The sequence below is a fragment of the Neolamprologus multifasciatus genome, chromosome 1, assembly GCF_963576455.1.
Source record: "Neolamprologus multifasciatus chromosome 1, fNeoMul1.2, whole genome shotgun sequence".
NCBI classification, from domain to species: domain Eukaryota; kingdom Metazoa; phylum Chordata; class Actinopteri; order Cichliformes; family Cichlidae; genus Neolamprologus; species Neolamprologus multifasciatus.
Window position 1 is genome coordinate 21038240 of NC_140439.1, and position 25812 is coordinate 21064051.

The 25812-nt window shown below is 40.7% G+C and overlaps 1 protein-coding gene across 5 annotated transcripts in view; it reads right to left on the reverse strand.

The window, feature by feature from the left end:
- The window catches only part of zfhx3b (zinc finger homeobox 3b), a 287490-nt gene that overhangs the window by 215283 nt on the left and 46395 nt on the right, over positions 1 to 25812 (reverse strand). For 3 of the 5 annotated variants that reach the window (XM_085162836.1, XM_085162826.1, XM_085162766.1), the window contains exon 2: positions 17052 to 17157. The exons of 1 other annotated variant lie outside the window; for it this stretch is intronic. The gene's annotated coding sequence lies outside the window, so the exon portion shown is untranslated. Of the gene's footprint in view, positions 1 to 17051; positions 17161 to 25812 lie in introns of all 5 variants that reach the window. One more of the 5 variants, XM_085162786.1, reaches the window with a different exon arrangement.

A 25812-nucleotide genomic window follows, 5' to 3' on the forward strand; every position in this document is an offset into this window, starting at 1 on the left:
AAACAGACTGAAGCAGGCACCCTCTCTTCTCACCTGCACCTCAAACTGGGATGTGAGGTGCAACACATTTAAATAACTTGATGGAGTTTATCAAAATGACAGGCAATTAGACTGGCTCTGACCATGGGTTTGCGTGCTAAATGAGAGTCATTTGAGTAGTTGGATCCATATATGTTATATAAAAAGGAGTGAGAGTTTTGGAGCTCCACATCAGCTCCTGGACAGCCCTAAATTAAATATCCCCAAAGTCCATTAGGCTAAACAGCCTGAGGAAAGACTTTGTCTCACCACAGAAAAATGACAGTAAACTCAGGCAATCATGCCGCCAATCAATTATGCATGAATTATATTTTTCTTAGACTGTGTAAAATGTCTTATGTTAATTCCCCTAAGTATACAACGCGCATTACTCTCAAGGCATGTATCCATATGCATACCATCTAAATGAGTGTTTTCCTAAAGATTTATCAGGCCTATGGTGCCAGCTGAAATGAAAACACTGAGGATGAGTTGCAATTCCTCCATATCAACTGTTAACTTCAAGCCACAGGCAAAGCTTGGAGGCACTCAGTGATGATAACCTACATGGCTGTAAATCTAGTGATAGAAAACATCCCCGGAAACTAAGAAAATATCAAGGTGTGCCAGTAAAGTCTTTCATGGAAGCTGTGGCGTGTGGTAAAGGGAAAAAACCAGGATGAGGCAGAAACGCAGAGAGAGAGAGAGAGAGAGAGAGAGAGAGAGAGAAGAGGAAGAAGTCAGAGAGAGGCTGAGGTTGGAGGGCAGGCGCTAGCCTTGACCTGACCTGCCTTGGCTATAGGCCTGTTGAGCCAGTGAATAGTGGAGTCCCTGAGGTCCCCCATTGTGGCCCAGATCTCTGATAATGACCTTTGTCTGGCCATGATAGCAGGAGACAGGTATTGGCAGGCTCGCTGACCAGTGTCAGTGATGTGCCAATAATTGGTAAGTGTGTTAATAACAACTGACCTAGTGGCCTCTGTAAACGGACCAACTTCTATGTTGGAGGAGAAGATTATCACCTAGAATGCAGCTCGGTATGCTAAACTTCCTTTAATAAAAAAAAAACAGGTGATAATATAAGATTTTATAGCATATAAATACTTGTGAAACAGAGTGTTGCATTTTAAAATGTACACAAACATATTATAGGTTTATGTATTTTAACCTCCCACACACGCACACAAACACACACACACCACGCACAATTTGAATAATTTATTACATCTATTAATTATCATCTGCCAGAAGCAATTTAGATATTTACACATACACAAGCACAAACACAGGCTCTTCTTTTCTCCTTTCCAACTTCACTGACAGCTTCTGATGATCCCCGCTGGTCCCCTCTTATATTACATGCAACACAATCCACCCTTACACACTAATTTGTTTTCTTTGGCTCTTTTTCTGTTTCAGTGTGTAACTGAGCCCTTGAATATATACAGATTTAATAGAGCTAATAGAATCATTATCAAATTCAGATCAATATAAATTTAGCCCCAGTACCCATAAAAGGCAGCAATATTGAAATACAACACTGTCTGTGCTCTTTCATTCTTCCGCCTACAACTGACGCTTGCTGCCATCAGACATGAATTACCAGACAGGCACATTACAGCTAATAAGAGTCTCACAAAACACCCTTTATTAATGCATGAGAGAGTCTTTGATCCTGGAGAAACTTTCATAGGGAAAGCAATAATCAAGGTACCTCAGACAACACAATAAGATGCTTCCCATTACCTTGAAAAAGTCAACAATGTGGCTGAGGTCAAATAAACCTGAGTCTGTGCAGCGTGTCTCAGAAGGGATGGACAATAAAAAGCCACCAAAGCTCAGCCCCACGAAGCTGCTTTTCTCTACAGACCAATCCTATTTTCATCATTTTGTCAATCAAAACTTGTAAAGCATGAATCAGCTGGCATTTAGTTTTTAGCGAGTAGAACTGAGTCATACGAGATTTTAGTCGGGATGTAAAATAGATTATTAAATTTAATTGATCAGAATAACAGAGCAGTGCAAGGCGTTTCTTTTTCAGAATTGTGATTATGACTATGAGAATTGCATTCATATCAAAATTCCATTTTTTCGTTGTGAAATTAAAGCTTTACAATGAGTAATTTCACTGCATCACTGATAATTTTAAAGGGATATCAGTTTTTGCTCTTTCTTCTTAATAAAGACTTTGTACTATCCAATGTGGCAACATTGATATTTTCCACATGGAATAACAGAGACCTAAAAAAAAACATCTAAAATATACATTTAAAAGAAAAGAGGGTAATCATTTGTAAGCATCAAACTCAACACTGATACCTACAAACATCCTGTCAGACACACTGAACCATTAGTACCCTGCATACCTGTTCACACTGCATTTAGTTAGATAAACTCAAGAAAAGTTAACTTTCCTTGTTTAACAAGAATCAATATTCCGAAAGTCTTCCCATTTCCCTTTTCCCTTTCAGCACACCTTTCAGTAACAGCATTTGCCCCACCCACAAATGATCCATTGGAGGAAAATTTTGCTTTAACTTCTATTCCAATAATCTAGATTTTGACAGAGCCTGTCACATTATAAAGTCTGAACATAGTTACAAGAATTGTGAATGATACCCATGATTGAATTTTATTGAAGTGGTCAGCAAGTCAGCTCATTCCCCACAGAAAGCCCGGGGGCCTTAAGGTGGTCAGTGGGGAGCAGCTTCACAACATCTCAGCGCTGCATGATACATAGTGAGTGGAAGGAAAGCAGAAGAGAGGACCCCTATTTGAGACAGAGGTGCCATGCCAGGTGAATTCATGACCTAACTATTTAAGACAAGTGGAATATATTCCCAGTTCAGCTGGGATGCATTTCTTGAGCTCCATCTTCGCACATATGAGTTCTCAGAAACCTTGCATACAGTGAAAGTGGTACACACAAACACAGCATCACGGGAAAAAAAGGAAAAAGAAAAACTGTACCGCTTAAACTTGAAGCTGAACTTTTGTTAACCTAAGAGTGTTTGTAGCTTAATCTTTTAAATATAACCATACAGCATAAAGACCCACTACTATATCCATGTTATAAAAATTCTCATTTAATGTAGTTTATTGTATCTGTGCAGAAAAGCAAGAAAGAAGGGATAAAGAAAGAAAACATAGAAAAATACAATCATACACAAAATTCAGAGGTAATGTGCCTAAAAGAAAATATTCCAAAAGCAAAGGCCTTTAAATAGTCAGGAAGAAAAATGCATTTTTTAAAATTAAAATAAGACACTGTGCTAAGCTTTTTCCAGATTTCATTTAGATAACCAAAATAGTACTAAACAAATTTCTTGTATAAAACAACATCACATATAACAGCTTATCAGTTTAATGCATTGAACTGAAAAAAGATCCTTCGCTGAAAACAGATTTTCCTCCCATCTTAAATGCAAAGCTGCTGTGATTACGAGAGATTTGTTTTTCAACCCCTACTGCGGGAGCATGCTAATCAACCTAAAGGGTCGGAGGTCATGTCTGGACAGAGAAAGCATCCCAAACTGGTCACAACAAATGCAGAGGAACATCTGCTCTCTGTGCGTCACACAAAGCTGTCCCCTTGGAGCCCCTTGCAGCCCTCAGGAGCCTGGGAACGGCTCAAAGTCAAGGGCAGCCTCCACAGACCAAACGCTGACTGGACACAGTAACAGTCTCTCGGTGAATTAGGGTAATTACCAAATGGTGACTAAAATATTTAAATTTTCAACAGGAACAAATTACACTTCAATGATGAACGATGAATTTCACTGTGATTATCCAAAAGTTACAGTTATTTTTTTTTAACACATTTACTTAATTAGACCAGCTGATACATACACACACACTCACACACACAAACTGACAGGCATGAGAAGCGTTAGTGAGCTGGAGCCATTCTTTGATTTAAAAACTTGAAAAAGAGGAAGGCTAAGCTGCACGGGCCAGGATGAGGGATTACTTTTTTCTAAACAACAGTAGCTTGAATATGCATGTAGTACATTACACACATGCGGCCCTGATGACAGAGAGATCACCCCCTAGACACTCTCACTCTCTTTCCTTGGCAGCCTAACAATATGCTTGAAAGAAACCATCAAATGATGTCAATAGTTGGGTCAATATCTCAGGATGTCTCAGTTTTCCCTCCAGCAAATGAAGAGCATTATACAGATCCTCCTGGGCGAAGCTCTTACCACACAACCAGTGGCTACAGTACATGCATTGCCTCTGCCGAGGGACGGCTGATATATGTTTTCTTCTCTCAGACACCAACACATGCATGCCACATTTCTCCTGTCTGCGTAATGTACTGCTGATCTACACCTGCTGGGCCCAGGGTTGCCTAGGTATACTCTATTTGCTGACAACATCAATCACTCAGCAGGACTCATTATTTCCATTTAAAATACATTTAAAGCGATTCACTGAAGCTACTGTCCAACTCGGCATGGACGCGGTGACACTGATGTGTTGCTGTGAAAAATGTTTCACGGTAGTATCTTGGATGGGACCAGATGGAAACCCTTGTGCTAAGACGTTTGTTTCGAAATGAGCGAAAACCTTTCAATCAAAGCAAAGTGTCATCATCGATCATCATCAAACAGGTAAATTGCCTCTATTTTGTTTTCTGTCCCTGCAGACACGGTGACGTTCTCTAAAGATACCGGGTCATTTCAACAGCATCTCAATGTCAGCAAGCCCGACAGGCCTACTGCGGAGGAGTCTATAAGAGGACACTGAGCTTCCCGAGCTCTCAGTTGAGCTTAGTAATAGACACAGCCACTCTAATTCCGCTTCAATTCTCACCTAAAATCGAAAGCTGCCAAACGCAGCCTTAATTACATATTACCCAATCAGAGCTTTGGTGTAACCCAGTGCTTGCTCCCTCTATCCACCTTACGAAGAACGAAAGCAATGTATCCCATCTGGGATGTACCCATATTTCACTGAGGGAATAAACAGGACTAGAGGATATGAGATGGATATATTATGTATATAGGAAGCAAGTGTGAGATTTAAGGAGCAACCTGCTTGCTCAGCACAGAGTGTGCTGGAAATGCAGGGAACAAGCAGGATTATGGATCTCGTCTTATATGTAACTGGGCAAGGTCTATTGACCCAAATTTAATTATTTTAGCCCCCCTCCACCTATTCCCTTTCCCCTTCCTGTCCCCTTTACAATGACATGCATCTATTTTTGTTGATGCTGTTGTTTTTGATATCCATATAAATGTTGTAGTGCTTAGGGGTATGCATGCAGAAACAAATATATTCAAAATGTAAGTTGTTGTTTTTTGGTCATATCATAAAATACGTGTAATCTAACCCTCTGTTTGCTGCCCTGCGTTTAACCAATGCTTGCCTACTGTGTACTAAAGGCATCTCCTACAGGCGAGCGAACAAACCAGGGAAGTCTGAAGGCAACCACAGTAGACATGCAGCCTTTTTCCATCCTCTCTAATCATGTGATCGGGGTGTCGGCACCACATACTCAGTGCAGGGAGGGGCAAAGCAGCACTGAGCTCACCACCATTTTGTGTTGGTACCTGGCTCCTTCTGTGTGAGTACCTGGCTCATATGTTTACCTGCATATGTGTTATTAATTTGCAATGGGCCAAAGCATCATTCGTGGCATGCCTCATTTAATGTGTTTTTGCAAGGGTGCATGCATGACAGGCGTGTTTCTAAAGGAGCATTAAGTGGATGCTGCAGACGAAACATCACGGGGTATCAATGCACCCGACTGCTGCCCGTTCTGGATTTCATGTCATGAATTTTCTTCCCCTCTTCTTTCTCCTGGCTGTGCTGCCGACAGACCCCTCTCCTCCCTGCCATGTGTGAGGCGCATATGGTGAAGTGAAATTGCTGTCTGCGAGAGCATGCCTCTGCCTGTCCAGACTTCATCAGAGGGATTAAAGAATGGGATGAAAAAAAATCAAAATAAAATGATGATAGCGGGGCCATGGCTTCTCTCTTTTTCTTTTTCTTTTTTCCCTGCACCCCACACTCTAACCCCCCAGCTCTGTTTTAAGTAGAGTGGAACATCAGATGACAGAGAAGGCTCTCTTGCTGGGTTGCAATGGTTTGTAAGAAAGGTTGCCCGGTCGGTGAGCTGCACTACGTTTATTTGGCTCTGACAAGGGCTCACTACAAAGTAAAACGAAATTACAGACAGTACCGTTCCTCCCTTTACCCAGCCTGTGAAGTTCACTGAAAAGCTGTATCCAATTAAAAGAAAAGTGACTCAGCGGTGCAGCAGCAGCTTTCTTTTATGATTACTTAGCCATTTCTTTCTGATGTGTTCACTTTTTTTTTTTTTAATATCATAAACAAACAAAAGACAAAATCAGTCACAGCATTAAGGACAGAGAGGGAATGTTTGTGCTGAGGTGGGGTGTTATATTTGCAGTGATGGGAATTTTGGGGGAAAGGAGTGAGGAGAGTGGAAAGATTACAGGATATTAAGGAGTAATGGATGTCACACCAGGCCCCTATAGCAAATTCCCATATGCTTTCATCATGACTCGATGAGACTGATCAAGGGAACAGGACATTACTTGGTTTCCCAGTACTGTTATTACCAAGGAACAGTAAATAGTTATTGCAATGTTTATCATCCTGAAAGATAGCTATTATATAGCGAGCCAGCACCTTTTTTTTTTTTCCACACTCAATCCTCTTATAAATTATATTGCATATCATAAGTGGAAACATAAAAAATATAGTTATTCTAATGTCATCCAGAATTACTCAGAGCCTAAAATTGCAGTCAAATCTAATAAAGTTTGAGCAAACATTTTGATAGCTGAGAAAAAAACAAATGTTGATTGAATGCTGTTTTTACTGTGAATTAACACATATTTCAACAAGCAAGGGAAGCGGTTAAAAAGAAACTTAAAGTAATCCCAGAAGAAGGCAACTTGTGAAAATTCATTACACAGATAAGGACTAAATCAAACTATAAATGCAGATGTGGTTTTACAGCAATCCTACTAAATTCTAGTAAACAGGAGTTTACTATTCTGAGGTTTATTCTGGGATTTGCTAGACACTAGATCTGGCCCTGTATTTGAGACAACAAAAAGGCAATCTTGACATCTTGCCCAACCAGCAGATAATATTTGCTGTTCAGAGACTGGCTTTCTTTTGTTCCAGGTTCTTATAAACCCAAGGCACTTGAAATTTAAGCCCAGTTCAAGAAATATTATTTGCCACAGGGTGAGGTAAATCTCTTGGTGGGGCTTTTCAAAGGGTTGCCCCAGGTTTGTTTACAATTGATCTTATTTAAAAGTGGATTTTTTGTTTTACCTTTCAAAGACTGCCATGATCTTATAGGTCAAAAGAATGATGAATGTTGTTTTTCCAATTGAAGCAAAAAAAAAAAAAAAGTGAAATAATCATAAAGTAATATTATAGAAAGCCCTGTCATGCCACTGGTTCCTCCCAGATCTGTAGTCTGCACTTGTACAATAGAAAACACATGCAAAACAATATCTCCCACTACAAAAAAAAACAAGACACAGACCCCTGGTGAGGAATCGGATTAAAATATTTCATTCATGTGATTTAGCGACATGTAAACTGGAAAATAAGAGAAAAATTCAGGCATATTCCAAGTGTGTGTAAGCCTGTGTTTGCATCTCTTTGTTGCCAGTGAAAAGAAAATGGCCTAATAGTCTCGTAAAACAGCTGCTTCTCTCATTGTTTAGGGAAGCAGCATGCAGTTTTTATTCAGCATTTTTCCTCTGAGAGAACAGCTGACCTGACAACTGACCAATCCACAGAGGGAAGAAAACCCCACTCCTTTTGCTTCATCTTTCAGACAATTACCAAAATCAGTGGTGTAAGTAGAGCCACTAAGTTATTATTTAGCTACATTCTCGACATGAACATGAACTTCAGCAGTGGCTCCTGTGAACAAGGAGGGCAAACGCGAAAGAAAGATGGGGACTGCAGTTACAGCCAGGGACTATCCTCCAGGGCGGGGAGAGTCCCTTTACTGCTCAGACAGGCCAAGCTGGAGGAGGAGGTCACAAGCCGAGGAGGTTTAAAGCGTGCTGCTCATGGGGAGCAAGGTAGACAAGCAGAGGGCACAGCAGCAGGGACGCCCCGGTAAAGACCCCTTCATCTGGACTACACCTGAGGGAGCCCACGGGCCACCCAGCTCAACAGCACACGCAGCTACTCACAGACACACAAAGAGCTGTGTGTATCCACACAAACATGTGGAGAGATTATTGGACACTTGTCATATGGTGAATTTAAAAATGAAATAAATACAGCAGGAGCAGATCATCAGAAAAAATGATGAGCAATGGACAAGCAAACTATACAGATGGGAAATCATCTGATTAAAGTGGTTATTATGGATAAACTTCATACATTTATGATAATGCTCATTGAAATATTTACATCTTATAAAAAATTGAAACTTTGGTCTCACTGTGGCAGACCTGCTAAAAATTAGGATTCCACAGTTGACAGGGTAAATGTTTTTGTGTTTGAGTGTGTTATTTTGTCTTCAATAGCTTCTGCTATTGAAGAGCCCAGGCATGCATTTTAAATTACATCTATCTATTGAGTCTTACTTGAGCTTATGAGTGGGTCCCTAGGGCACCTCCATTTTCCCAGAAACTCCCTCCAAGGCTGTTCGGGTTAACATGCCCAGTTTGACTATTATATCAATAGTTATAAATGACTTCATTGCACCAATAGGCAACTTTCTTAATATACTGGCCCCACATTTGGGAAGTTTTACAAGCTCGTCTTGTGTGTGTAGGTCTGGTTAGTGTAGTTAAGATGCAAGGTTTTTCAAAAAATGTGTCACAGTCTAAGGAAACAAATGATTAGAAAAGATTTAACATTTAAACATCGCTTGCAGTGTTTCTTTATAAGATTTCAACAACTCCAAATGTTTCGAGTTAAGTTGCAAAGAGGCAATGATGTGCTCAGATACAGTAGCTGCGGTGAGAGGTGAAAAATCCCCATTGATATCACATGGCCTTTCTGTACCTCTTTTGTTCTTATGGGATAAGAGGTGATGTCAGTTCACTCCCAAGCCTCCCTAAAATGCCCCCAAAGCCTGGCTTCTGAGTGGGAGTGTGTAATCGGTCCTGGCAGAGTGCTGGTTAATGGGGGGCACAGGGCCATGGGTTGGAGATGTATTCATGTGCATGGCGTGGCGCCTGGACCCAGGGTGACACTTCTTCATTCCTGCTGCCTCAGGCCAGGATTAGGATTGCGCCCAGCCTCACAAAGCCAACCATAATGCAAAATCATTTTCATATTAACCTCGTCTCTCCTCTCTGGGCCTGACAGTGGACAGGCCTGCTCTCTTTGGTGCTCAAATTATCCTCAATTACTGGGGAAAGGCCAGGCGAGGGGACGTCACCTAACCTTCACCATCTGTTAGGTTCAAAGCTTTAGTAGTCGGCCAGCCCGCCTGTCTCCTGCCTCTCCTGACCTTTCCGCCTCGGCCAGCTCCTGCTCTATACGCCTTTCACCCCCAACCCCAATCACCCGCCACCCCCACCTCTCCATGATAGCCCTGCCCTCTCTGGACACAGATGGGAAGTGCATGTGCGCACATCTCATTAGGTGGAAAAAGGTTATGTCACGCTTTTACAACAAAGATATGAATATTCAAAACTAAACACAGAACGACACAAAAGCTGTGTCAAGCCATAGGTTAAGTCAGCCTCCTAAGCCTACATGTTTGAATATGGTCCGGCTTTTATTGGCTGTAGAATTCGAATAAAATTTAAAAAGGGATTTGAAACAAAATCCTCTTCTGTTGGATTTTCTTGTTTGCTGCTGTAGTATTTAAATATTCCCAGAAAATAAGGTGCATTTGCAGTTTACTTAACAAATGAAAACAATTTACATTTAAAATCTTGTAATGATTACAACCCTATTTTTGTGAATTTCTGTGGTTCAAACGTCTGTTAGTTTCCGCTTCATTTCATCAAAACCTCAAAATTTTAAAACAGGTCTTGCTTAAGTCTTTTTTTTGTTTTGCTCTGTTTTTTGAAACAAATTTAAGAATTTAAAAATGATTTTTCTCACATAATTCAGAAGATATTTAATAAAGTTTTGTGCATTGCTGAAACTGGGTTTTTATGCTTTTCATGCTTCATGCCATCTACTTTTTTCCATCTTACTGCAAAACTTGGCTTTAATTAAACATTCTTCTATACTTGAGATTGTGCTTGTGAAATATTGAAAAGCTCTTATTTTGCCTATAGTGGATGCACCTCTTAATAATGCAGGCTCTGTTTTCTGTTTGTTTTCAGTCTATGTGTTTTAGCAGTTCCACTGTGTCCATTTGGATTATCCAGTCTGCCTGGCCACTCAGGAGGGCCTCTTTCTCAGGTCATCTGGCAGGACCTGATGGCTCTGAAATAACTTTTAATAAGTCTCCTAAATAATAGATGGAGTGTTGGCTAAAATCAAGCCGGGAGGAGCAGGGCTGAGGACAGCAGGCTGCAGAGACATACAACAACCAGGTCCTCGGCACTTCCCTTGCCATCAGCAGCAGCAGCTATGTTCAGTCTCTTGCTTCACCTCCTCTCCAGACCCAGACTCTCTGGGGTTAAAGGTCGTGGACTTGACCTTGCAGCCCCCAGGAGAATGTTCACTTTAGGTTTGGGGTATAATTTAGGATTTATTCAGCAGGAGGCCCCGTCTCAGGCAGCATTATGCCTCATTATCCTTGGGTGCTCTCTGTTAACAGGGAACAGCCCAGACGAGGCACATCAACACTCAATTTTACTTACATATTTGCAATCCCACAATCAATACCTGAAAGTGACAACATTTTTTCATTTAAATACAACTCAAGTGACCTAAGCTGAAGTCAACACTTATTCAGCACCATGCACAAAAAAAATTTCTGATTTTTTGTAGCGATTCCCAGACAACCATTAAGATATTATAAATGAATATGCATATGCACATAAATATAATAAACAGAGGATAATGGAAATACCTTTGCAATTAATATGAGAAATTACCAGTGAATTCCAGATTAATTATGATGATAGCAGTAAAAGTGCAATCTAATTTCAAATGTAAGTACTTTCATTTAGTGACTTAGCATGATTCCAATTTTACAATAATCATTTTCATTTTGATCTCAGAATATTTTCAGCCCCAGAGCCTAAATATTTATAAAAAATATTAAATTTTAATTGAATTAATTTATTTTAATGGCGATTATTATTAAAAAATGTTTAATGGGAGATGATCAAACTTAAAACTGTACATTTGATAAAAAATAATGTGTCTGAATGAACTAAAAACATATACATATGCAAATGGTAAATAAACTAAGAGTTTAGCATTCCTGTCACAAACTGCATAAAACGGAGTGATATCTTTCAGATGCAGGCTAAAAAAGAGTGATCATTTCTATTATGTGGGCTTCACTCTTTAAGTGGGTCCCTGTGGAGGACAATTTTGGAGAGATCTTTCCTGATAAGAAACAAGCCCTGCATGCATTAATATTACATTACACCCAGTATATCACAGAGCCGTCTGCTCAGTCAGGTAGAGAGCTTTTCATTGACATCTCCTTATCATGTTAATATTACACTCATCAAAGAAGACTATACCATGGAGAAGGAGGGAGGATACGACAAAACGTGCAATATTACGGATTGTTCTTATGAGAAGCCTAAAAGGAGGAACAGACAATAAAATGGTTATTTAGGTCACATATTCACTGTAATGCGCAAGAAAGAGACAAATGCCGCAGGAAAGGCGTCGTTTGGATGTGCGAGTGCGTGTGTCTCGGTCGAAAAATATGACATGCATGGCTGGTCACACACACGCACACTCAGACACACACGACTGTTCAATGCCGGCAGCAGGAGGGGTGCAAATCTCCAGCGAGAGGGAGACAGGTGCAAGGCTCTGCTCTCTATACTGTAGCTTAAACGCATTTGAAGTCCATTCTTAACACACACACACACACACACACTCTCTCTCCCCCTTTTTATTTCAACGAAGATTATTCTTCTACAGTGCTTTTGTTGGCTGCTGTGTGCGCGCTTGGCTGTGTGCGCATGTCTCTGGGAGCTTTACATTTTAATGTAAGGCGAAAGCAGAGGCCAAAAAAAGAGAGATCATTTTAATTAGTATTTTTTTTATTATTATTGTTTCTTTTCTTTCTTTCTTTTTTTTAAATGTATGTGGTCGGGTTTCTTTTCCGGGCTGTCGGGCACGGTGCCATCCTCCTACGGAATTAACCATATCACGCTCCTCTAAGCATGTGTCAGGTTAACAAAAGGCGGAGCGCTTAAAAAAAAAGGCTGAGGCCGGGAGGCGGACGTGTGCTTGTTTCTGTGCCAAAGTTTGTCACTCTCATTTGAATGTGAATGGTATTTACCACTGAGAGCTGCTTAAGGAGCTCGTGCCTACAATACACAACCTCCCTTTTCTGAAGGATTTTTCAATTAGCGCCCCCACCCTCCCCTTCTGCACTAATCGGGGCTAATTAGGCCTTATCGCGGGGTAATAGCTTGTATTAATTGCCTCGCGGGCCAACTGTTGAGGAATTTGGCGAGTGATCCAATTGAATCTGACAAGTTTATTCCGTCTATTTAATATTCATTATATTCTAATAGGACACTTGTTAGCATGAGTACACCAATTAGGGCCAATCTTGCACTCAACATGTTGTTTTTTAAGCCTTTTCCTAAATTTATTTATTTATTTATTTATTTATTTATTTAAAGTTTTCTTTAATTTGTTCTTGTTTTGTTGTTGTTGCTATTGTGAGTAGAAAAAACTTTTTTTTTTTTAATTGTGATTTTAATTGTGAAAAGAGCGACATAAATAATCCCAATTTTTTTCTTAAGACTAAATTATTTATAATATAAACCTGACTTCAGTGTAATTTATGTCAGAGTAGGGCCTGCTGTTTAATCTTTGCCAAATCGTTTTATGAGCCTCCGGATAAAAAATAACCCTAAACTTTGTTTTTTTCATTATTTATCAAAGTTTAGCGGTAGAAAATATGGATAATAAACCTTCGCTTTTTTTCCGAGCAGGCAAACGAGTAGCATTGGGACCTGCCACAATCAAGCGTTTCATCTACCTGAGTTTGTTTTCAAGATTCAAATCTAAACATCATTTATTTATCTTCAACCTCGGTGTCAGCCCCATCTTTTTCCCCACAACAGCGAAATAATAGTGTTTATTTAGCCTCCGTTATTAAGAGTTACTTTCAGTCATTCAAAGACCAAAGGGATTTCAAACATGACATCATATACTGCAAGAACTGACATATCGTGTAGAGGATAGGGCCTGTAGTCTTACATAGCCCAAACTGATGTGCAATAAAAATAGAAACCTGAAACATCAATGCAGGATGTAAACGGATCTACTGGCGAGAATGTTTGATCATTAATCAATTAACATTTATGAAACAAAATAGCCCGTTTTGTGGTTAAAAAAAGAAAGAAAAAGAAAAAAGAAAGAAACAAAGAAAAAACAAAAGAGGATGATTAATGTAGCAGGACCATCACCAAGACATTTAGAGTCGAGTAGGCCTCACAATTATTTGCTTGCCTTCTATTTATGTTGGTTTCCAGTAAGCCACAACCCCACCCTCTGTATCCAAAGATGGGCCGAAATTTAAAGCAGCTCTGGACAGCAGAAAGAGCTGCAGTGTGAGGGGGCTAAACCCACCCCAAGTTGACCCCCTCCCTTTTTTTGTTTTGAACTCTACACATCACTTACCTTTCTCTTGGCTGAATATTTTATAGGCCCATCTGCATGCTGCTATTCAAAGGTTCAACATTCATGAGGCCTTTATCGCGGAAATTTAAGAAATATATACCTTCCTGAATATAAAATTTTAATCAATTTCAGGTTTCATTTCTTGATCAAAATTAATGCTGTAAGCCCGCAGAGCAGTGACACGCAGGCCAGTGTGGAGCACGGGAAATTCATAATCGCGAGATTTGTGTAAAAAACTGAACAAACGCAGACACGCAAATATGAAGGATTATATATATTTTAGAGAAATATTCAGGCGTCAGAGAACCAGTGGGTATTTGTCCTCCCTGTAAGAGTCGGTGAGCATTACTCACCCCTGCGCTGGGTGTAACAGCAGTCACTTGAAGGCATATGGCTCTCAGCTGCCCCCCCGCATTTGAACCCCCAAGCAGCTCCGGTGAAGTTCAAGGTCTCTGAAGCCAGTGACCATTACGGGAGCAGCGCGGACGCAGACAGAAGCGCCTGCTGTCTACATGCCTGCCTGTCTGCCCGAATCTTCCAGCGCCAAATAAATAAACAACATGTCTTTTTTGTTTATCATTATTATTTGTATTATTATTATTTTTTATTATTATTCAAATGCATAAAGAGTTGTAGACGATACATTTTAAATGGATCTCCACGAAATGTAAGACTTGAGAAATATCGAATTTAAGGTGGGTCGCCTACTTCATAAATATATTATTTTCCATTTAAATCGTTTAGACCACGACGGAAACTGAGAATCAGTAACCTTTAATTTTTAAAGTTTGTGACGAGGCCACCCAATTAGATTTTTTTTCCTCGTCATGTAAAACTAAACAAAAAAGCTTAAGCCACACACTTTTTTTTAAGCTGTATCGTGTGATTTGGGACAAAATAGCAAATAATAATAATAAAAATAATAATAGTGCAAGCTGTATCATTACAGTGGTTGTAATACTTCTAATTTGGAAGCAGCTTGACTTTATTAAACCTTCAGGTGCCCATGTTTAGCCAAAGGCCGACAGTTATCTAAAAGCATTACCTGGCATGTTTTTTAATCGTGCTTATTTCTTTATTTATTACTAATTACGTAATTTTAATTTCACGTTTGGAGTTGTTGAATGGCCTGTTAAATTAAAAAAAACTGTCATTAACACTTTTTTTTATCTCAACTTAAGAACAAACAAAATCATTTTATTTTAACTGTAAGGAGAAGCTCAGGTGTTCAGATTCAAGTAGTGATTTGTATGTGTGAGGCCAGGTTTGTGGTTTCTCCAGAGTCAAATCCTTTGGGGAAAAAAAAAAAAGCTGGAGTGAGGAAAAATTAAGTTTTTCTGATTTCCAGTCAATTTAAATAAAATTGGTTATTTATTCTTTGGGTGAAAATGCTTTATTAATAAAGGCACATTCAGCTCAAGGATTATATAAGCAGCAATTTAATTTGAGCAGCAAAAATGTTTTAGGTATTATGAGAAATTAAACGATGTTATCTGGTCAGAAAAGATTTTCTTATGTGTTTTTTGCCAAGTGGAAGTCACAAGGAAATGTGTGACTAAACATTTTAGACTATGTTTTGAAAATGACCACATTTATTTAAAACGAGAGATGGAGAGGCAGAATGAAAGGAAGGAAGAGGACAAGAGTAAGAAGATGCAGAGGATACAAAGATGAAGTGGAGGAGAAGAGAAAAAAAGCAGAGTGGAAGGTTATGAAGCAACAAAATCAGATGAATAGATGCAGCCAGTGGATGATAGGTGGTCCCAGGTGTCTCTAATGACATCAGCATGTGAGATATCCTGCATCTACATAGTGGAGGAGATCCTGTTTCCTCAGAAAGTCTCTCCATGAGAGACAGGTCACAGCCAATAGCCTCTGCCTGACATATAATTGGTGATATTGATTATAGGTTATCATATGCTGCAGGCCATTTGTAAGATAATGCTGCAGGGGTTAATTTGTCAGCCATTAACCTTTTGGACTGGTGGATGTACGTGTAAATTAAGTTTAAAACAACTTCTAAATGGGTTACCTAGTGTCATCTAATAAATGGAATGCTAACATATTTAAGACATATTACAATACAACACCAAACAGCTTTTGATGGCAGGTTTTTGGGGTTTCTTGTTGTTGTTGTTTTTTTGTTTTTGGCAACAAAAAAAAAAGACTGCTGAAAGCCTTGGCACATACTCTCCAAATTAACCCCCTCTGAAAAGTCCCAGAGCAGTGCCTACCACAAATTCTTGTGCTGACCCTTTAGAAAAATCTCTCTTCATCTAAAAATGAGAGTGACATTTACAGGAAACACCTTTTCCTCTTTCCTCACATCTGTGAAGTAGCTGTTTGCCTACATGCCTACAGGACTTTGAAAGTTGATCTAACCTGTCAATCTGACTAATGGGACGAGGGGAAACTCAAAACAGTGGCTAAAGTTTTTAATTATCCTTTTACCAGGTCATGTGAATTTAATGCATATTGTTTAGTTTGGTAGTAAATAGAAAGAGAATAAACCATCATTTGGAAAACTAACAAATGTACCACTCATACTGCAACTTCAAGTTTAACAACCATTACTACCTTCAATACCATTTAAATTAATATCATCTTTCATTCTTTTTATTGGTTATTATTCTTATAATAATTTTTAGGAGCCCCACATTTGGGTGTAAAGAAGGAACAATGTTGCAAAGCAATCAAACAGACTTATATGCTTGAGAATTATCACAGTTTGCCACATATTGTGCTTTTTTTTTTTAACTCAGCAAGGAGTAACACATCAAATACACAAAATCACAGTAAAGAGAGAAGCTGTAACCTTTGTGAAAGTCGATCAGAGGCGATCAGAGGTGTAGAAGCACCTAGTACAGCCCAGAGCAGTAAAGACAACCCACTTCAACTTCAAAAACATGACATTTGCCACCTCAGAGCAGAAAATGTGTCTCTCTAACTCTACACCTGTAAACCTGCAAACCCACACATTGTGGAGCAAAAACCGAGCCATTCTAATTCGAGCAAACACTATTAAAAGTTACTCAGTAATGTGACTGCATGCACTCGAGTATTGCCTTGCGTACAGTATGTGCGAGCGGTGTGTGTTTGTGTGTGTGAGAGAGAGAGGGAGTGAAAGAGTGAGGAGAGAGAGAGAGGGCGGGAGAGAGACAGTGTGAAAAAGAGGAAGCACGAGTGAGTGCTAGTCAGCAAATCAGTCAGTCAGCAAAGATCAGGTGACAAAGTGAGACAGAGCAGGGCAGCTCCACAGAGGAGGAAGGCATAGGTACCTGTTTGGAGTAGTCTGCTGGCGGGATCAGTCGTCCAACTTGGCATGCATTAATTATCCTCTTGGATAGATGGGTGCTCTATAGGCTTGCTTCTGACCCAGCATTCCTACTGTCCCACAGTCAAAGAAAAGGATGGATAGGAGCAAGAGAGAAAGAGGAAGAGAAATGGGACAGGGGGAGAGATGAGAGGGAGAGGGAGACAGAGAGAGAGAGAGATAGAGGGGTGAATGAGAGTCAGATCCACTGCTGCCCTGACACCACGACTGGTCCACGTGAGATTGATCACACACTTGCACTCACACACACTGAGGCCTCTGCGGTGACAGGGGGGAACTGCCAAGGAGTAGCATGCTTTGTCTAGCCTGGGGAACACACATACACACATGCACGGACAGCCAGGATGCTGATGCACACGCTTGCATGTAAGTGACGTACACAGACACGTGCACGCGATGACACAGACAAACACAAACGCACACGTGGCCCGCGACTCACACGGTAAAATCTGGGTTACAGCTATAATTAAAGCCTTTTTTTTTTTTTTTTAAAGTTGAAGCCATCATTTCACTAAAATTGGACTTAATGTGCATTTTACTACTTTTCCTCATTTTGCCATCCATTCTTAGAATTTGGTGATTCAGGAACCTTCATTAGCATTCACTGACTGCCCCCCATCCCTGCACATCTGTTCAGCAGTCTAATGCCTGTTATGTTGCGGAGCAGCTGAAAATGGACAACAAAATAAAAGGGGTCAAAAGTCTGGCACTGAGGAGCGAGGAGACTGTGATTACACACAATAGACAATAAAAGAGATGCATATGAGCAGCGGCAGTGTGCCTGGCCTTTGCACCTTTAGGGAGGACAAGGTTCACACTAATCTCATGAATGGCTTATGTATATATACATACACAAATATATGACATCTAGATCCACCATAGAGGAAGGAAGTTTAAAATTGACACGTGGATGTTAAAATGTGTTTTTTTTAATGAAATTGCCCCTCACTTTTTTAAGCTGTCTTCTTATGATTCAAAGTTAAATGTTTAAAGTATTTTTTAACATTTTTTATTTTAGTGTCATTTTTAAAATAAATTATATACAGGCCGCGTCCTTCCATTACATAGATAATGTAAGTCAAATAAACTTGAACCAGTGAGATATGAGCAGTGATGGTGATGTTGAAAATCAATTTGCATTGCATTACCAAATATAAAGGCTAGCACTTCGGTTCTCTATTACTTAGAAAAATCACATTTCCCAAATCAACCGTCTCCTTCAGCCATCTTCTTCTGTCACCAACCAGGAGGGGCTGTCTCAGTCAGCTGGCCTTTGTATGCAGATTTATCCAGATGGACATGGCGTCCAGACCTCCGGTCCCCCATAGACCCTCTGGCTGAACTTGACTCTCATGACCGCAGAGGGAAAGGATGGGCCCCTCACCTTTGGTGAACCCTAGCCCCATCACCCTCACCCAGAGTATGGCGGCCTACAGGCGGGCCCACCTATCCAGTATCCAGCATTAGCAATCATTCTAGATTAAATTCAGGTCACTTTCCCAACAGCTATCATCACAGATAGCTGATCAATACTGGGACATTATCACAGAATGCTTCCTCAAACACAGTGTCAACATACGAGTTTTGGCCGGGGAGTGTGTGTGATCACTGAGGTGGAAAGGAGCCATGGCCTGGTGGTTACACAGAGGAGCCTCAGAGAGGAGAACCCTTTGAGCAGAGCTTGAACCCTGGGGGGCTGCAGGTTTGACTGACTATGTTGCTGAGCATGCTGGGCCACAACTTAAAAGGAGATCAGAGCGTTGTACCTCAGAGCAGCAAAGCCCTCTTCCTTCCTCCTCGTCTTTGCCGTTCTCTTTTTCTACACACTCGCAGCCTAGCAATTTTTTCATACTTGCCTACCACTGAAAATTTCTTTGTGAATTCTGGACTAAACATGCACAAAACATGCAGGAAATGAACAAAAAAATAATCATAGCTTTTCTGTGGACATCAGAGCTGTTTCAAGGACATATTGTGACATGAAAGTTTTTCGTTTTACAAATTAATGAACGTCACATTCTTGCTAATTACAATAAACAGATGCTTTAAAAAAAGATGCCAGGTCTCATAAACAAATCCCTTTTTTTGTCGGTGGATTTAAAAAATGATTCTTATATAAACAAACATGGGTCTGTGGAGCCTTAAGTATCCATGTCCCACTCTTTTAATAACCCTGTGACCCATAGGTGCCAAAGTCAGCATGCATTCAAGAGTTGTTGTCTTGCTTGGTTTCCCTTAGGGCCTTTTCTGCCATTCTAACCTTGTTTCTGATCCCGTCCTGCTCTGTGCTTTTCCCTCATGTCCTGTCTGGGTAACGCCATTTTCCCACTCCCCCTCGGTAAGTGTCTCATATATTGGCCTTATCGGAGGTCTATCTACACCACACAACATTTACTTTGCAGGAGCCCAGCAGAGAGAAAGCTTGTATCTTCATCAAACACCAGTCAGCAGAGAGAAAAGGGGGATTGAAAGACTGCTTTATGAATTATTAAGATTAAAATCTTTCTCATATTACCTATCCTTTCCTCCTTCCATTCCATTTTCCTGCCTTTCTTTTTCTTTTTTGGTTAAATTTTAAAACATTTATATCCCTCTGTTCCTGAGTAAACGAGCTCAGGGCCGATTTTCCATTAAAAATAAAAGTTGCAGAGAGGGGGGAAGAGAAGAAGGACGTAGCTTGGTCGGTTTTAGGTTTTAGTCATCTTTAATCAGCCCAGTGTTTCTGTGCTGGGGAAGAAAAGAGTCAGATGAAACAACCGGGTAATGATTTTTTTTCTCTTACTAGTTTTTTTCAGTCTTGGATGTTGAAAACTTAAAAGGAATGTAACAGAAAGGCTTTCTTACCTTTTATTATTACTGTCAGTGAGTCCTTGCTCATTTTGACTTTGTTCAGTGGTCTAAGCAATTTTGGAACTTATTAAAAAAATGATGCATTAACAATGTACTTGCCATTATCCTGGGTCAGGTGTTTCTGAATGGTGGATTCATGGCTCAGAGCCTGAGCATTTCTTTAATGATAGTCTGACTGTATCAAAGAGACTAGCCTTAACCTCTGATATGATCTTTTTCTCTTTTTTCTCATTTTTCCACAAAATGCCTTACCAGCTAGTTTAAATTGCATTAATTCATTTGTAGAAAATACATGAGCAGAAGCTCATGGTCTTTTTCAAAGGCAGCGATTTCCCTCGCATAAAAAAGCTGCATTTCTGCGAAGTGTTTTGTTTGACATGAGGAAAAAAATTGGTAGGTGGTGTTAAAAACAAAGCAACGAGAGCTGTGGTTCATTTCAATTTAACAGCACAGCATCTGACTTCACTAATTAATTCAGCCTGGTATACATGTCTGTTTGACTGACATAAAAGTTATTTGTTCATACTCTAACATGAATTGCCTTGATTGAGGACTGACTGAAAGAAGCCTAGAGAGTGTTTTTATAGTTCTGCCTTTGTTAAAAATTTTGCACATAAAACAAGCAGAGGCCCGAAAACCATTATTCAAGGAGACGACTTATGTCTGACTCGTGAGTATGTTCGGTTCTCTGATGGGTCATCATAAGCGGAGCGTAAAGATCAAAGGTCATAAGGCCCCACAGGAGTCATTGGGATCCAGGAAATAATCCGAGCACTCCGTAGAGGGCACTCAGTGTCGGCTGTGGACAAGTCATACAAGAAGTGAGAGTTAGCCGCATCACAGCGAGCAGCTAAAACAATGTGTGCATCTCACATAGTCTGTACTCCCAAGCCTGCTATTTATGATGCAGATGCAATAAGGGGAGCTTACCAGTGTGGTCATACATCCTGAGTAGTGTGTGTCTAAATGTGCTCTTAATAAAATATTTCTGGGGCTGTGCAGAGTCGTGGTCCCTGTGCTCATTAGAGGTCTCTGACCAGCTTGATAAGTGCGGCTCTGCTCCATAATGATTTATTAAGGTGGGGGTGGGGAAGGCTGGTGGGTCCAAACTGCCTCAGGACACTCCAACCACAGAGACATTTAAGGGTAAAGGCTCGGAATAGAGGGTGCCTCTGAACAGATTTACATCATCCAAGATGCATTTCAAAATGAATTATGTAAGACGAAATGAAATACATAGGATTTCACAATTTTGCCGCCTTTTTCCCTCACTCTTTTTTTTTCTACTCTTCAGTCTTTGAGAAGCTCTCATTGAGCATCGCCTTGAGGTAAATTCATGGCCAGGTGCTTTATACAGCAAAGCACTAATGGACAGACAGGGGGATATATAAGAAATAGTCTTTAAAAATGAATGGAGGTGAGATGGTCAGATGTGAGCAAATACACACGTCTCACTAACTGGCATGACCTAGGACAGACCCGGGACTGATGAGTTACACTAACTCTTCTTCATGTGGGCTCCATGGGGTGTCAGAAAATTTGTAAGGCTGGTGTTTGGTCTGTCACACCTCTGCGAGGGTAAATTTAATTTAAAAATTAATACCAAACCTGTGCTTTTAGTAAATATGGTCTTTATATAAATGTAAGGCTTTCGGTTTGATAAAAAGAAAAGCTTTGCATGAGATCAAAGTCTGCAAGGTGCAAGAAAACAACATTTATACAATGTAGCGTGTAAATAAACGCATCCAAAATGTCACCAGTATTTTTAGGCGAGCTGTGGGGACTAGTTATGATACAATAAGGAAAAATCAAAGATTGCAAAAGACTTTATCTCAAAATGTTATCAATGCAACATGAAGGACCTTTTTTTGTTGCTACTGTAAGTGCAGCTGTAATGTTCAGTAGTTATAAACTAATAATGGTCAATACAAAAAGCATTTTTGATAATTCAGTGTCTGACACCAACAGAATTATTAGTACAATAGTAAAGATAAGATAATTGCTATGAGATGAAGTTGGGTTGAATGATTCGATCTGTAAAGCAGGGTTTGAACAGGTGTGAGCTTGAGCTGGTCAGCAATTATGAGACAGGAGAGCTTGAGAGGCTAGTGAGTCATGGAGGCATCTCTACAGAGAAAAGCTTGGTATCCTCCAACAGAGGAAACAGGCTTAGTGGTTGGAGGATAGATCTTTTTTTCCCTTGCCACAGTTAATTTTCAAATCTCCAACATCCTATGGCTGTCTGTTTTTCTTCTTCTTCTTTCTGTTTTTTCTGCTTTCGTTCTTTTCTTTTAAAATGAAACTGGAGCTGGGGCGGTGATAGTGATAGATGGCTCAGCGCTCTAACACTTTATCCAATCCGGCGCAGATTTCATCCAATAAAGAATCACTTGTGCACTCTCAAACTAAATGGAAGTCAGGCAGCGGAGAGAAAGGGTCTGCCGTGTGTTTCTGAGCTGCGAAAATCAAATTTTCTTAAAGCTGCCGCAGCACTGGCTGGCGGAAAAGGCAGCAACAGCCATGACTGGCCAGGGCCACAATGTCTGCACACACAATTTAATCCATCACAGAGCGCCTGACACCATATCAATCAACCTTTCATCAGTATGCCCCCCCCCTCCAACCACCCCACCCCAGGAAAAAAAACAACAATATTTCTATTCAATCACCTCTGACTGAACCAGGCCTGCAACCCAATGACCAATCGGGAGGACCAGAAAAGTCCATCTGGTTCAGAAATCCTTCCACATCAACATAAGCATAAAGTGGAGCACTGGACAAACACTGTTAATATGATTACAGAGCTTTTATTTGGGATACACCATCAAGTTGTCTGTCCTTTAACTTTTACTGTATGATGCTATCCCACCACCTTTCCACCTTACCCCCTCCCATTGTTGTGCTTTGTTCCAGGAATATAGTCACTCTTACCCCCTTATGTTTCCCACAGGCTGTGGCTCCAGTGGCCTATGATTTATAATTCATAGGGGCCGCTTTTATATGGGACCTCAGTCTACCTGATACTCTGCCACTGGGCCTGTCCCAGGACAGTGGGAGTAGGGGGGGCTCTTCATTACCCCTGGCACCGAAGTACTAACATGACACCCACTTCTTTGAACCACCAAAAATATATGTAAATTGAACATAATAATCTATTTTTCCCAGTCAGTGTGCAGAGTCATATTTCCAAAACAGATGCTTCCTATTGGCTTTTCTGTCAGCCATTTTGTTTTTAGTCAATGGTCCGCTCTGTTGATCTGATTCTTTCTGGGATTAATGCAGTTTAAAAATTTAACTGAACTTCCATTTTCCCCATCGAAGCATGGTCCTTTTCATGGGCATGAGTGACGGTGCTCTTCCTTCCTTCAGGACCTGTAAAGCTCAGGTCTCAGGGTATGCACATTACTTCCTGTCTGTTTTGCTCTCTGCTCTGACCTCCCTGCATACCAGAAAGGTCTCCAACCCAGGCTGTGCTCTGCACTTGGTTCTCTTGGCCTAGGGCTCTGCTTGGCCTCCATGCTCCACTGGCTTCCTAAACCCTGGTGAAGCTCCAAAAGGCCAAACACTGTAGCGTATGCCCAACCACCCACCAGTGTCTCTGGTTTGGCAATTGGGGGTGGGGGGGGTGGGGGGGAATTGAAAGATTGCCAGGAGCAGCTCAAATGACAAAGAGAGAGCAGCTCAGCCTAGATCAGACGTGTGTATTATTGTTGTTGTTACTAAGTGCTCCTGACTAATTATTCCTCCCTCATTTGCAAACAAAGCTGCTGCTAATTTACATATCAATGGGGTGAGCGAAGGGTATGATGTCAAGGAGTGCGGGTTAAGCGTGTGGCTAAGCTTGGGGAGCAGAGGCCATCAACCCTACAACAAACAGGACTCCCCCCACCCCCGGGTCCCATACCACCTCCCATCACTCCAGAATCCACAACATGAGCATCACACCCCCTGCTGTGTTAGCCTAATAAACAGACGAAACAGAATGGAAGATAGGCTGTTGTTTGGGCGAGGGGGGTGGGGGTGGGGGGGTGAGGGGGACTGACTGACATAGCGAAGAGCTCTCTGCCAAATCAGCGGGTTGCCCCTGGATTAGTTCAGTTGTAACACAACCCCACGCTCCATGGAGATCATTTAGGCAATTATCAAGAACAAGGCCTGCTGCAGTGTTGAACAGCTCACTTCAAAGGCCTACACCAGATGAACAGTTACAGCACACTGGTCAATTTCCATACAAGCCACCCCTTCCCTCCCCACTCTCCTTCACTCACTTCTCTTCTACTTATGCCTCTAGGCATTTTGACTGTGCTAATGAACATAACACCCCCTTACCCACCCCAAACACACACTCCTAGCTACTGTATGATGAGAAGTTCATGATGCGCTCTCTGTTGTCCCTATGAAACACAAAGAGAAACAGGCTGCAGCGAAGGACAAAAGTGCCTGCCAGACGCATCCCTTGCATCTGCCCCTGTTAACTGCAAGAAGCTGAAAGGTTTGCGATTTTGAACATGCAGAATATTCCTCTGCAATTTGTAAAACAGATGGGGTGCTGAAATGAAAAAAAAAAAAGGCATCACTTTTAAAGTTAGTTTTCTTACCCTTTTAGATATTGATGGTAAAAGATTGAGGCTTCAGACTGTGCCTGACTCATAAAAATAACCACAAATTGTTAGTTCAGATGCACATTTCAAATAAAGATAATGGCTTAAAGTTTTCATTTTCCCTGTCAGTGTGATTTCTTTTACTTTTCACTGGTGGCACCCCGGTCAGTAAGTGTGCTACTGCTACATAAACCTCTAGTAAGCTGCTGAAATCAACTGCTTGACATAAACTAAACAAAAAGTCAGCTGAACTACATGAGAGTATAAAATATATGAGAAATACATATTCAGCAGTAACCTTTCTGCGATCTAAAAAAATATTACTAACTGTGCTACTTACTTGTCACACAATGATAAATAGCTTTATGAAGTTATAATGTTGCTACTTTTAAAGAAATAATCAATATGACTGCCAGTGATTCATTAAATCACACAGAACATCTCCTCCATACAGTTTGGCAATTTCCTTTACCTTTAATTAAGGGTGGGATGTCTCAGCAACATTGCTACGTTGCCAGTTTCCTCTCTTTGCGTTTCTTTCTGCAAGAACACAAAGGAAACGTATAAAGAAAATTACAGAGCCTTATTAAGAGTTTTTCCTTACTAAATCTGGACATCCCAATCCAATGGATAACAAAGCTAAACCCTATATCCATTTCATTTCTCTATCTCCTCTCTGGTTCTCATACACACACATACACAGTGACCAACTGTGTGGCACTGGATTTTCTAATCAGACTGGGTCATGTTTTATTGTAAAGATCCTAGACAAACATACAAGCAACCAGATCCTCCACTCAGGATAGAGTTTCTAATCATGCACTATAAATTATTCAGCCTAGAAAAATCTGCCCTCCCCAAATGTTTATTGATGCAGGACAGACAGTGTCAGACTGGTGACATAGATACGGAACCTGGCATCAAAGTTCGGAAGGAGCCACAGGGTGAGGAAAGGGGTTGGCCCGGGTCAGAAAACCAAGGATGGATACCCAATGCAGTCAGATGAGAGTAGCAACCTCACCCGTGGAGGTAATCGATTGACTCCGAGGATGCACGAGAGCAGTGACATAAGAGCCGCCGATGGAATGAGACACAGAAATTAAACGTAGCAAATGCCTGAGATGAAACAGCTTTACAAGAAGTTGATCGACAAAGTTACAGGAAAGAATAACTGGTGGCAGGAGGAATACTGAGGTTACCCGTTCATTCGGCGTAGTTAAAATTAGACAGACTGCACCTTTATATTATATTAAG